The sequence below is a fragment of the Apium graveolens genome, chromosome 8 (assembly GCF_009905375.1).
Source record: "Apium graveolens cultivar Ventura chromosome 8, ASM990537v1, whole genome shotgun sequence".
NCBI classification, from domain to species: domain Eukaryota; kingdom Viridiplantae; phylum Streptophyta; class Magnoliopsida; order Apiales; family Apiaceae; genus Apium; species Apium graveolens.
The window spans coordinates 101,121,681-101,132,117 of record NC_133654.1 but is presented as its reverse complement, the minus strand read 5'-3'; the positions used below and the strand labels follow the sequence as shown (position 1 = coordinate 101,132,117).

The 10,437-nt window shown below is 33.2% G+C and overlaps 1 long non-coding RNA gene across 1 annotated transcript; it reads right to left on the bottom strand.

Annotated features, from left to right (window-relative positions):
- Positions 1 to 8,495: 8,495 nt before the first annotated feature.
- Positions 8,496 to 9,234, bottom strand: LOC141677351 (uncharacterized). The gene is made up of 4 exons (XR_012557389.1): positions 9,186 to 9,234; positions 8,996 to 9,076; positions 8,663 to 8,783; positions 8,496 to 8,565 (listed from the first exon to the last, which is right to left on the bottom strand). It is a non-coding gene; the product is annotated as an uncharacterized LOC141677351 (long non-coding RNA).
- Between the last annotated feature and the right edge of the window lie 1,203 nt (positions 9,235 to 10,437).

The following is a 10,437-nucleotide window of genomic DNA, read 5'->3' as shown; positions in this document are numbered from 1 at the left end:
TACTGATGGAAAAGATAATCTTGCTCTGACTTCAAGAAAAGTTCTTAAAACAACCTCTGACATGGCTCAAGTTGTTCAGAGTCAAGAAATTGTAAGTTCTGATATTCAGAAGAACCAAGTAACCTCTGACAGTGCTCAAGTTAACTTGATATCAGAAAATAAATCTAAAACACTCCTACCAGGATTCACTAAAGCAAAACAGACTCAATCTTTGAAGACTACTTCAAGTGGTTTTGAAGCAAGAGTAGTTACTGGAAAGGAAGCTAGAGATAAAACTGGATTGGGAAGTGCTGATGAAAGAAGAGTACACAACACTACTGATGATCCAACTTCCTTGAGTGAACCAGGTATTGGAGCAACTCCTGAAAGATTGAATCAACTAGAATCTGTACAGATGGTTTACCATACCTACTTGAAAGAATACATCATGTTGTATTTCATGACAGATGGTAGGGTTTATCATATAAGACAAAATGCCATTCCGTTGAAGTATTTTGAAGAATTGGAGCATGTATTGTTCTTACTTCAAGTGGATGACAGAATAACAGAGACTGCTGCAAACTACTTAAAGGAACAAATTCAGAGACAGAAAAGACTTTATTCTGTTAAGTCTGACAGCAGATATGTTCCAAAGTACAGAAATCACAATGGTGATATTGTTGATATGAAGCCTAATACTGCACAGATCAGAACATATCTTGGTATTAAGGGGCTTGAATTCAATCTAGAGTCTAATAAAGCTTATGTCATAAGACTAGATCGGGAGTTGAGAAAAGCAAAGATTAATGATCTCAGAGCTGCAATATTTCAAACTAGTGAAGATACTGCAGAGCTTAAAGATGTCAAACGGAGAATGATTGATGAACTCAGATATGCTGAGAAATGTTTGTTGAAGAATTATCTCAGAACAACTCCTGACATCAGAGAGATCAGAAAATGATGAAGCCAAGTCGAAGATCTACAACTGCTTAAATTCTGATATTTATACAGATTGAAGTTGTTATCAGAAGTTGAATTGGTAAAAACTTTAAGGACTGTAAGTTGTAGTTATCTTGTCTATTTCTCATGCATTTGTACTTAATGTTTTTGACATCATCAAATATCTGTTAAACTTGTATATTTTGTTAATTTACAAGTTGGGGGAGATTGTTAGATATATTTGATAATATCATGGCTAATATGTTTTATGTTTAGATTTCAGATCTTATTTGAACAGAACAAATCAGTACTTAACTGATCAGTACTTATACTGGAAGTCAGAACTTAAGGGATATCAGTACTTATGTTATCAGGAGACAGATATCAGAACTTAAGTGCTGAAGGATGATCAGATAAGGACAGTAGCTGATTAAAGTTAAGAAGATCAAGATAAACATAAGAAGAGATATGCATGAAGAAGGAATTCCGTGAAGAATGGAATACTTGGAATAGAAGATATCTGATTGATATATTTTAGGAAGCAGAATTATATTCCATATCAATTAGCGAATATCTTGTAACTGTGTAGTATATAAACACAGAAATAGAGTTTACACTATATGTGTTATCATTATCGAGATTATTATTTAATATAACTCTAGCAGCTCTCGTGATATTTTGTTCATCACTGAGAGATAACAGTTCCAGATTGTAACAGAGTTTATTGTTTAAATAAAGTTTGTTTTCTGTTACATAAGTTCTTGAAGTTTGATTTGATTGTGATAAACACTGTATTCACCCCCTCTACAGTGAAAGTGTGACCTAACATTAAGCATAGGAAGTGAAATTACACTAAAAGAAGGTGGAGATTGAATGAAAATTGGAAGGGAATGGGGGAGGGGGCTTCGACCGAGAGGAGATGGAGGAGGAGGGAGAAGAGAGAAAGAGAAGAGTGGAGTGGAGTGTGGTGTGTTGGAGTGTTGGAATGGTTTTGATCATTTGTTCTATCTTTACCCACATGCAAAAAGTGAGTGGGCTATGCAATTACCAAACTCTCTCTCTCCCTTTAGAAATTAAAGTTTGCATGCAAGGTTAACTAGGTAATTTGGCTAGTGTAGAAGTGGTTAGTGGGGTTAGAAATTCCCATTGTGCCCTTGTCTTTGAATTGGGAGTCGAATGCATGCATGGGTAATGGGGGTAATTTTCTAATTAATAATTAAATTAATTACAAGAATAAATTTATAAATCCATAAATTACAAGAGTGGTATCATAAAATAGCTTAGAATTTTTAAAAAATTTATAAGGTCACTTTTGAAATTTATTGATAAAAATATTTTGAAATCGATTTTTCTCAAAATAAGAAATACACTCTTTAAATCACATAAAAGAGCAAATAATACAGTTCTTGCTTTCAAAATTCTTAAATAATTTAACACAATTATTATGCATCAATACAATCACACATGCACATATCTATATAATTCTATAAATGACTACGTATCAATTATAAAATACTCAATTAAAGATTAAATGGAATACCGGTCGTAACATTGATTCTATTAAAAGTTATCCTTGACCGGGTAATAATAAAAGTAGATATTGAGTATATTATGAATCGTATGAGAAATATGAATGATCTAGATGGAATTTAACCCTCCTATTTTAGGAGTGGTATTATTGGCCTCTTGTTTGAGTGCGACTATGAAATGCATGGTCGTGCTCAAATATTGATTTGTTTAATATAGTCTACTCATCGATCAAGAAAATAAAGATTAAATTATGAAGAGGATGACACAGACCATGCCTCGAGTTTATTCCAAAATATCAAAGTTAAAAGGATTATAGTACATGGAACATTTATCGCAAAAGGTTAATCGAATCACCGATTTATTATTATTACTTGGGTAGCAGTGATATATTACTAAATGCCGCTCATTATTTATAATTTTATTATTGGATAATAAAATTATTGACAACGTAATAAGAACCTATAGTGTCACACACAAAAAATACTTCAAAGAGAATTTATTTAAATAAAATATGAATTCAATTTTTTTTATGATATTAATTAAGTTGAACTTAATTAATTAATAAAACAAGAAATCTGATTTTATTAGAATTTGAATTATATTTAAATATTAATTAAGTATGATTTAATTATTTATTTAAATTAGAATTCAAAGTTTAGATAAATTAAAGGCCCATTCAGTTTATGGGCTAGAAAGCCTGTTTATGTACTCTATAAATACATCTAATGTTATTTTGGCAAAACCCTAGTCTTTTCAGAAAGAGAGAGATAGAGAGAAACAACCTTGGGTGCTAGTACATTATTTATCCTTCGAAGATCAAGTGTTTGTGTGGATACTGGTAGAGACGTAAATCGTACATACAAGATATGTGGTAATTTAAGCTTGGACCTCCATTATTCATCAATTGTTAAAGCTTCGTTTAAGGTAAACATATAATCTCCGAATTAAATGTCTTGTTTCGCATGGATCCTGCATTTGGGGTTTCATTTTCATATTTATTTTTGATTTTTCCGCTGTGTTTGTGCTACGAATCTTAACAATGGCATCAGAGCTACTTGCGAAACGTTTTAATTCGGTTGTATGTTTATAATTTTGATATATATGAGCATGCAAATGATATTTTATTGCATGTACATGTATGTATATATGATTTTGAATATATATATGATATTCATGATGTATTTTATAATCATGTGATGATTTTATGTATCGTTGTATATGTATATATGATATACGTTTTTTATTATGGAGATTGTATACGATACAATTTTTGAGAAAACTAAACAGATTTGGTGAAATTTATGTCAAGTGTCCGATTTGTGCAAACAATATGTTTTTTCCGACTGAAATTGGTTCACTGAGCAAGACTGACAAAGTCAACTTTTCATATTTAAGCCATTGGATATCTTTACAGGTCTTGAATCATCGATTTTTAGTTTTTCAGAAAGGTTATTTTAATTTTCTGAATTTTGGTAAATATGCTATGTCTGATTATATATAATCTGAAATATGATATGTGATACCATATTAAGATTATAAGTGTTTTGTTATGTGTCATGTGATAGCATGGTGTATGGTTATGCCCTTAAGACCCTTTAGTTAGTAGTTTTTTATTTATGGTTTTGGTTTCTACATACGACTTGCATGTCGTTTATTCTTTATAATTCATTTATCTCGAATGGAACTCGAGTTACTCTTGTAATTTTATTAGAATATTTTATTATTATTATTATATGTAATAATTAATGAGACTTGCAAGGAAGAAGACGGTCTAAAAGGGGATGTTGGAGCAATGCAGAAAGAAGAATAAGACATGTAATATTATTGTATTTTAACCACCATCGATTGACCTTGATCTTTTCATTAGCATGAAAAGATCACATAGGATTGGGCCATAACCATGACATAATTTGATTTATGCACTATATGTTAGGTCCATAATCAACTATAGAGGGGGGGGTTGAATACAGTTTATGCAATCAATTCGATAAAGCTTCAACAGAATCAACAGTTTTTATATTAACAGATAAAAGCTGATTACAAACATACTCTCTCAAAAGGATGAACAAATATCTTTGAGAGCTACTAGGTTATGTGAATGATATAACAATGTTCACAATGCGTATAACATGAACCTAATCTGGGCTTTATATAGAGTACAACTACACAATCAAATAAGGAATCCTATTTTATTACAATAAGGAAACCTATCCACGTATAATTGCTTCTGAGATAAAGTCCTTCACCATATTGAATTCCTACTTTCTTTTTCCATATCGAATATCTACTTAAGTGACAAATCCTGATGACATCATTAGGTGATCATCAAGTACTGATATAAGTACTGATGATGTCATTCTTCAGTAAATGCTGATATAAGTCCTGATATGAACTTCTGATAGATTCTGCTGATATCATAAATTATATCTAACAATCTCCCCTACCTTGTGTATTATGGAAATATGTACAAGTTCTAATTGGTGATGTTAAAACTATCTAAATGCAGAAATCAAGTAAACATATTCTTTCTTACTTCTGTGAATATCAGACTTTGCTCTTCATTCTGAACTCTAACACAATATGAAAAATTTTCAAGAAACTTCCTCAGCAGATTTTCTTCCATTACATCCAAATACTATTGCATCCTCTATTTATGTTCCTTTAGTTCATCTGTTGATTCATCATTCTGATAGATGATAGTCTGAGATTATGTAACTTTGAATTTCCAAGTGATAGATCATCCAGCTCTAGAAACCCAATTTTCTTTCCATCACGATTAAAGGTTAAATCTTCAGTCCCTAGACTCATTTCTATCTTGGCTCCTCCAATAAGCATATCAATAGCATATTCAGTTTGATCAATGTACTTTGGAATGTAGTTTAATTTTTAAGGCATTCCTTTCTACTTTAACTGTATCAGGTTCTTTATGAATGCCGACCATCTGGAAGTTACAGAATTAGTTTCCTTGATAATTGTAGCAATAAGTTCCAACTCCTGCCATGGTTTGTCTCTTAACTATTCTTGATTCTACCTTAAACTTCTCCTAGACTCCAGAAAATAAGTTATTTTCTCTTCGGCATGATCAATAACAATTTGCACTAATATGATCTTCTGTAAGTGTTCAAGCATTACATTGTCTCCCATTTCTGTCAAATTAGAATGCTTTCTTAAATTCAAAGCATCTCCTACATATGGATCATCAACATTTAATCTTCCAAGGCTACTTGTGATTCCATGTTTTCTAGATTGAGAACTTCCACTATAAATCTTCTTTAATATTTCAGAAGAATCTTTGGGTTTCTTGCTTAGCTTTTTCTTTTCATCAAAAGTAATTTCTGGCTTATCAGAGACTATTTCTTCAGAATCACGATTTGATAAATCTTCTTGAATTGGGTTTAAGAAATCAATAACATGAGTAAAATTAGAGGTTGTGATTTGTTGAATAACAGCTTCTTCTTTAACTTGAGCCATGTTAGAGGTTAATTTCAATTTATCAGCCTAGTCAGCTCCATAAATCTTCCTTTTTTGGTAAGCTTGGTTGATTTCTTCTTCTTCTTTTTCGGTAATTTCATCAGTATCAAAAGATTGAGCAACTATATATATTGGATCTATCAGTATTTGTGATTTAGTTGCTTTAGATACTGATCTTTCTTTGCAATAACTTTGGCTTTAGGCTTTAAAATCTTTGACTTCTCTCATATATTCTCTTTTCCTTTAAGCTTCCTGTCAGCAGTTAAGATAGCTTGAGATCTGAGAGATCTTTCATTCTTTTCCTGACTTACCTCCTTTATGATTACACATTTGGTTGGTCTGTTAAAAGGATCATCATCATAAAGTACTTAAGAGATAATAGTAGTATTAATATTTACTGTCTTCATAGAATTCTTGAAGTCTTTCTCCATTTGCCTTAGCTGTTCTAGATCAACTCTAGGATTTTCTCTTTCAAATATTCTTCTACTCACCTCAGAGTCAAATACTTGAATCTTTGGATCCTTGTAAAATATAGTTGTCTTTCTTCATTTCAGTTTCAGAGTTTGAAGTTATTGACTTGCTTCAGCACCAGCTTCTATCTCCAGAATACCTTGGTCTTCATCAACAGTTGTGACTTGTAAAGATTGTTGCATTGTTGTAGTCACATTTAATTCTCTAACTCTTCTTTCATTTCTCTTACTCTCTCTACCTTGTCTAGATTGAGATCTAGTGATTGCTTTTGATTAACCACTAACTCTAACTAGCTCTTCACTTCTTCTCCTTTTACTATACTTTTGTTCCCCCTTATGACCTCCATCAGTATTTTCATCATCAGTATTTTTCAATGTCAGCTACCTGCATTTAGATTTAACAATTCCCCCCCCCCTCGGTATCATCACCAACCAGTAGAGAAAGAATCAACTCCTTGATCAGACATTTGAACTTGATTAGCTTCCAATCTAGCTTGATTAGCTTCAATTACAGTTTGTCTGGCAACTATTGGTGCAATCTATTTTTGAATTTCCTGATGAGTGATAAGTGGATTTTATATCCACTTGGAATGCTTCATTACAAGCTTAAATTGGTGTTTTGGACTCAAGTTGTTGGTATTTTGATGTATTTTTGTGTTATTGCATTTCAGGTATCAGTTATACGAAGAAATGAGATTTTAAAGGAAATATGATAAAAAGTGATCAGATTTGGAAGCCAAGGCCATTGTCAAGTTGTAGAGAATCTCATTAGCTTCGTGTGGGCAGTTGAATCGCCTAATTCTGACGAGTAAAACACAAGTTATGGCTAAAACAAGATTTATCAGAATTTTTTCCAGACAGGAGCTGAACGCCCGCCCAGGAGAGCTGAGCGGCCACCCAAGGCGCGGTTGGTCGCTGATTTCGCTGAAAAGCCTTTTTTGAGAGGAATTTGACGATTTTAAGGGTACAGGTCCACTAGGGGCATATATATACTTAAAAAAAGGGTTTTCATCATCCGGGAAGATTGGGATACCAAGGAGAAGACCTAGAAACACAGAACAACTCCGAAAAAGAAGATCTTGTTTTCAACTTGTGATTCTTTGAATTAGTTGTAACTTTGGATGCTCTTTTTTGTTCTTATTGAACCTAGATCTCGTTTATTCGTACTTTAATAATTATTCAGTTTATTAAGACCTTGTTTTATACCATGCTTTCATTGAAACCCATGGTGACGATGAGTTCAATTATGTGTTAATCGTTGTCATGGGGTTCTAGCGGATTTACTTATGGATTTCAATAGTTAATTTGTTTCGATATCTTGGTGTATGGTGATTGATTGATATCCTAGTATTGGTTGTGCTTATTCGCCTTATGTGCATAGCTGTAACACCCCAAATCCGGGGTCAAGATTTGGTGTCACTAAACATTTATTACATAAAATAAAGAAATAAATAAATAACCCCTTGAATCTGGATCGTTTACAAGTTATGGTATGAAACACTACGCCATAGATGGCCTACAACAACACCCAAAAATTGTTACAACAGGCCAAAAAAATGTTACCATAGCCACCCAAAAGACCTAAGGTAACATAAAATTTAAGTTGCTTTTTTTCGAGTTACCTTTGACCCCTAAGGTAACATTTCCTTTGCCCTGGTGCAACATGGACTTTTGTGTTACAATAGACATCAAAGGTAACATCAATTTATGTTTATAGTATCACACTATGTATGTTACCTTTGCATTTTGAATTTGCAAAAAAAATGGGGCCCACAGGTAGGCCCCATTATTTATAATGATTTGTATTATATTAATTTGGCAGGAATTATTTGTAAACTGAATATATATACCATTAACATGTTTTTCATACGTAAAAAACAATACTATATAAAATTATGCTATTCGAAATCGAATAATCCAAAAATATCATTACATACCATAAAATGTATTACATCCAAACCAACTCAAACACTCAAACCATCACATGTCTAAAACTACGACAACAAAATTTATTTTAACTAAACAAAATAGTTCAGGTTCTTTACTATACATTAGAAAAAAAAGATAAACTTAATAAAATAGTAACACTAGAAACTCTTCACATTCTCCTCGACTTCAGACGCAAGTGTTTGGTCCACTTTTTGTTAATTGTCCTCCTTTACCAGCATATCCTTAACTGCAGGATACCCCAAAGATAACAATGCACAGATTAATTAGACAACACAAATTTGACAGAAAAGAAGAATGGCAAGGCTGATGACTGACATTATTACCTTTTGGTTACACCATATTTTGATGCGTACTACTAAATGATTCTTTCTTTGACTGCAATCCCTCATTGTCCATCTGTGCAGTTTTGGGTGGCTCAGCACATGCCTTTAGGACTCCGTCATTCTACAAGAAGACAGATATTTCGAAATATTTTTTGAATTTTGACACCAAATATATAAGATACCCATTGGAGAACCTCTATCTAGCAAATACAGAGATAGAAAGAATATTTTTTTTACAATACGAGGGAGGGGGTTTACACATTCAATGTCAATAAACCCCTGGACCTAGGAGATACGAAAATAAAATTTTTACCCACAAGGAAAAACACCTACCTCCATCCGCTGGCCAGTTTCATCTTTTCTAGGGAATGAGAGACCTGCCTTCTCAAGTTGCGGTACCATATCCGGGTTTACCTATATAAAATAAAGCCCAATTCTCAAGTCTGTACCATATCCTTACACGAAATGTAATAGGGCACTACAACATATAAAATAAAAGCAAAACTTAATCAGTGCAACAAACCTCATATCTATGCCGATGTCGTTCATCTATGAAGCTTTTATTTCCATATTTAAAGCAAGAAATATCACAAGTTAGCAGAGTTAAGAATATATTCTAACTCAGCAGGGACTACTTATATAATTGACGCCAAATATTTTATGGCAAGAAATATCACAAGTTAGCAGAGTTAAGCATCATGATTCTGTTGAGGAGAATATATTCGTCACATTCTGAAATAGGCCAGATAAATATTTAATGAGAAGGGAAGCCTGACTAACCTCTTGTGCAGTTGTTAACAAAATTAAAATCAATTAACAAATTAACCTCATTTTTGGACATAAAGTTCAACAGTCTAAATGGGACTATTCCAGATGAAGCATTCAAACTATACCTCGATGTTCTCTTTCTCAACAACAACCAATTCACCGGGTACATACCGGAAAATCTAGGCCACGTTTGAGCGCTTTACCTCACCTTAGCAAATAATTTATTCACCAGTCACATCCCTAGAAGTATTGGTAACTATAGCGAAACCTTGGTTGAAGTGCTTTACTTGAACAACAGCCTCACTGGATGCCTACCCTATGGGATAGGAAACTTGAAATTCCTGATGGTGTTTGATGTGAGCAAAAACCAGTTAACGGGTCCAATTCCATATTCATTCGGATGCCTGGAGAATATGCAGTTAATGAATTTGTCACATAATTACTTTACCGGTACAATGCCTGGGATGTTGTGCAAGCTAGGTAAATTGTCCAAACTTACATTGAACGACAACTATTTTACACATGTTGGTCTGTAGTGCCGAAAGTTGATACGCCAAAATATGATTAACATCAACATGAATTGCATCAAGGCCCTTCCCAACCAGCGACCTGATGCTGAATGTGATACTTTCTTCTCACAGCATCAGACCTGTCCTAGTGAGGCTTCACTACTACAATACGTACCTTATGCAATCAAAACGACAGAGTTATCACTGGATAGCGTACCAAGACCAGCAATGACTCCGTCTCCTTCTTATGCTGCTCTCGGCATTCACCATTAGTGCACCTAACAAGTATATAATATGTCAAATGCCACTGATAATTTAGAACCTGTGTATATCTTTCATGTATCAATGTTGTAAGATCTAGATGCAGCTGCAGTGTTGTAATTTAAGTATGTAGTTTATTTTCTAGTTGCAAGCATAAAACTCTGACTCTACATCAGTATATGCCGGAGGATTATCAATCTTTCTATTTCAATAAGCAGGTGCTGAGGTGCAAGATGT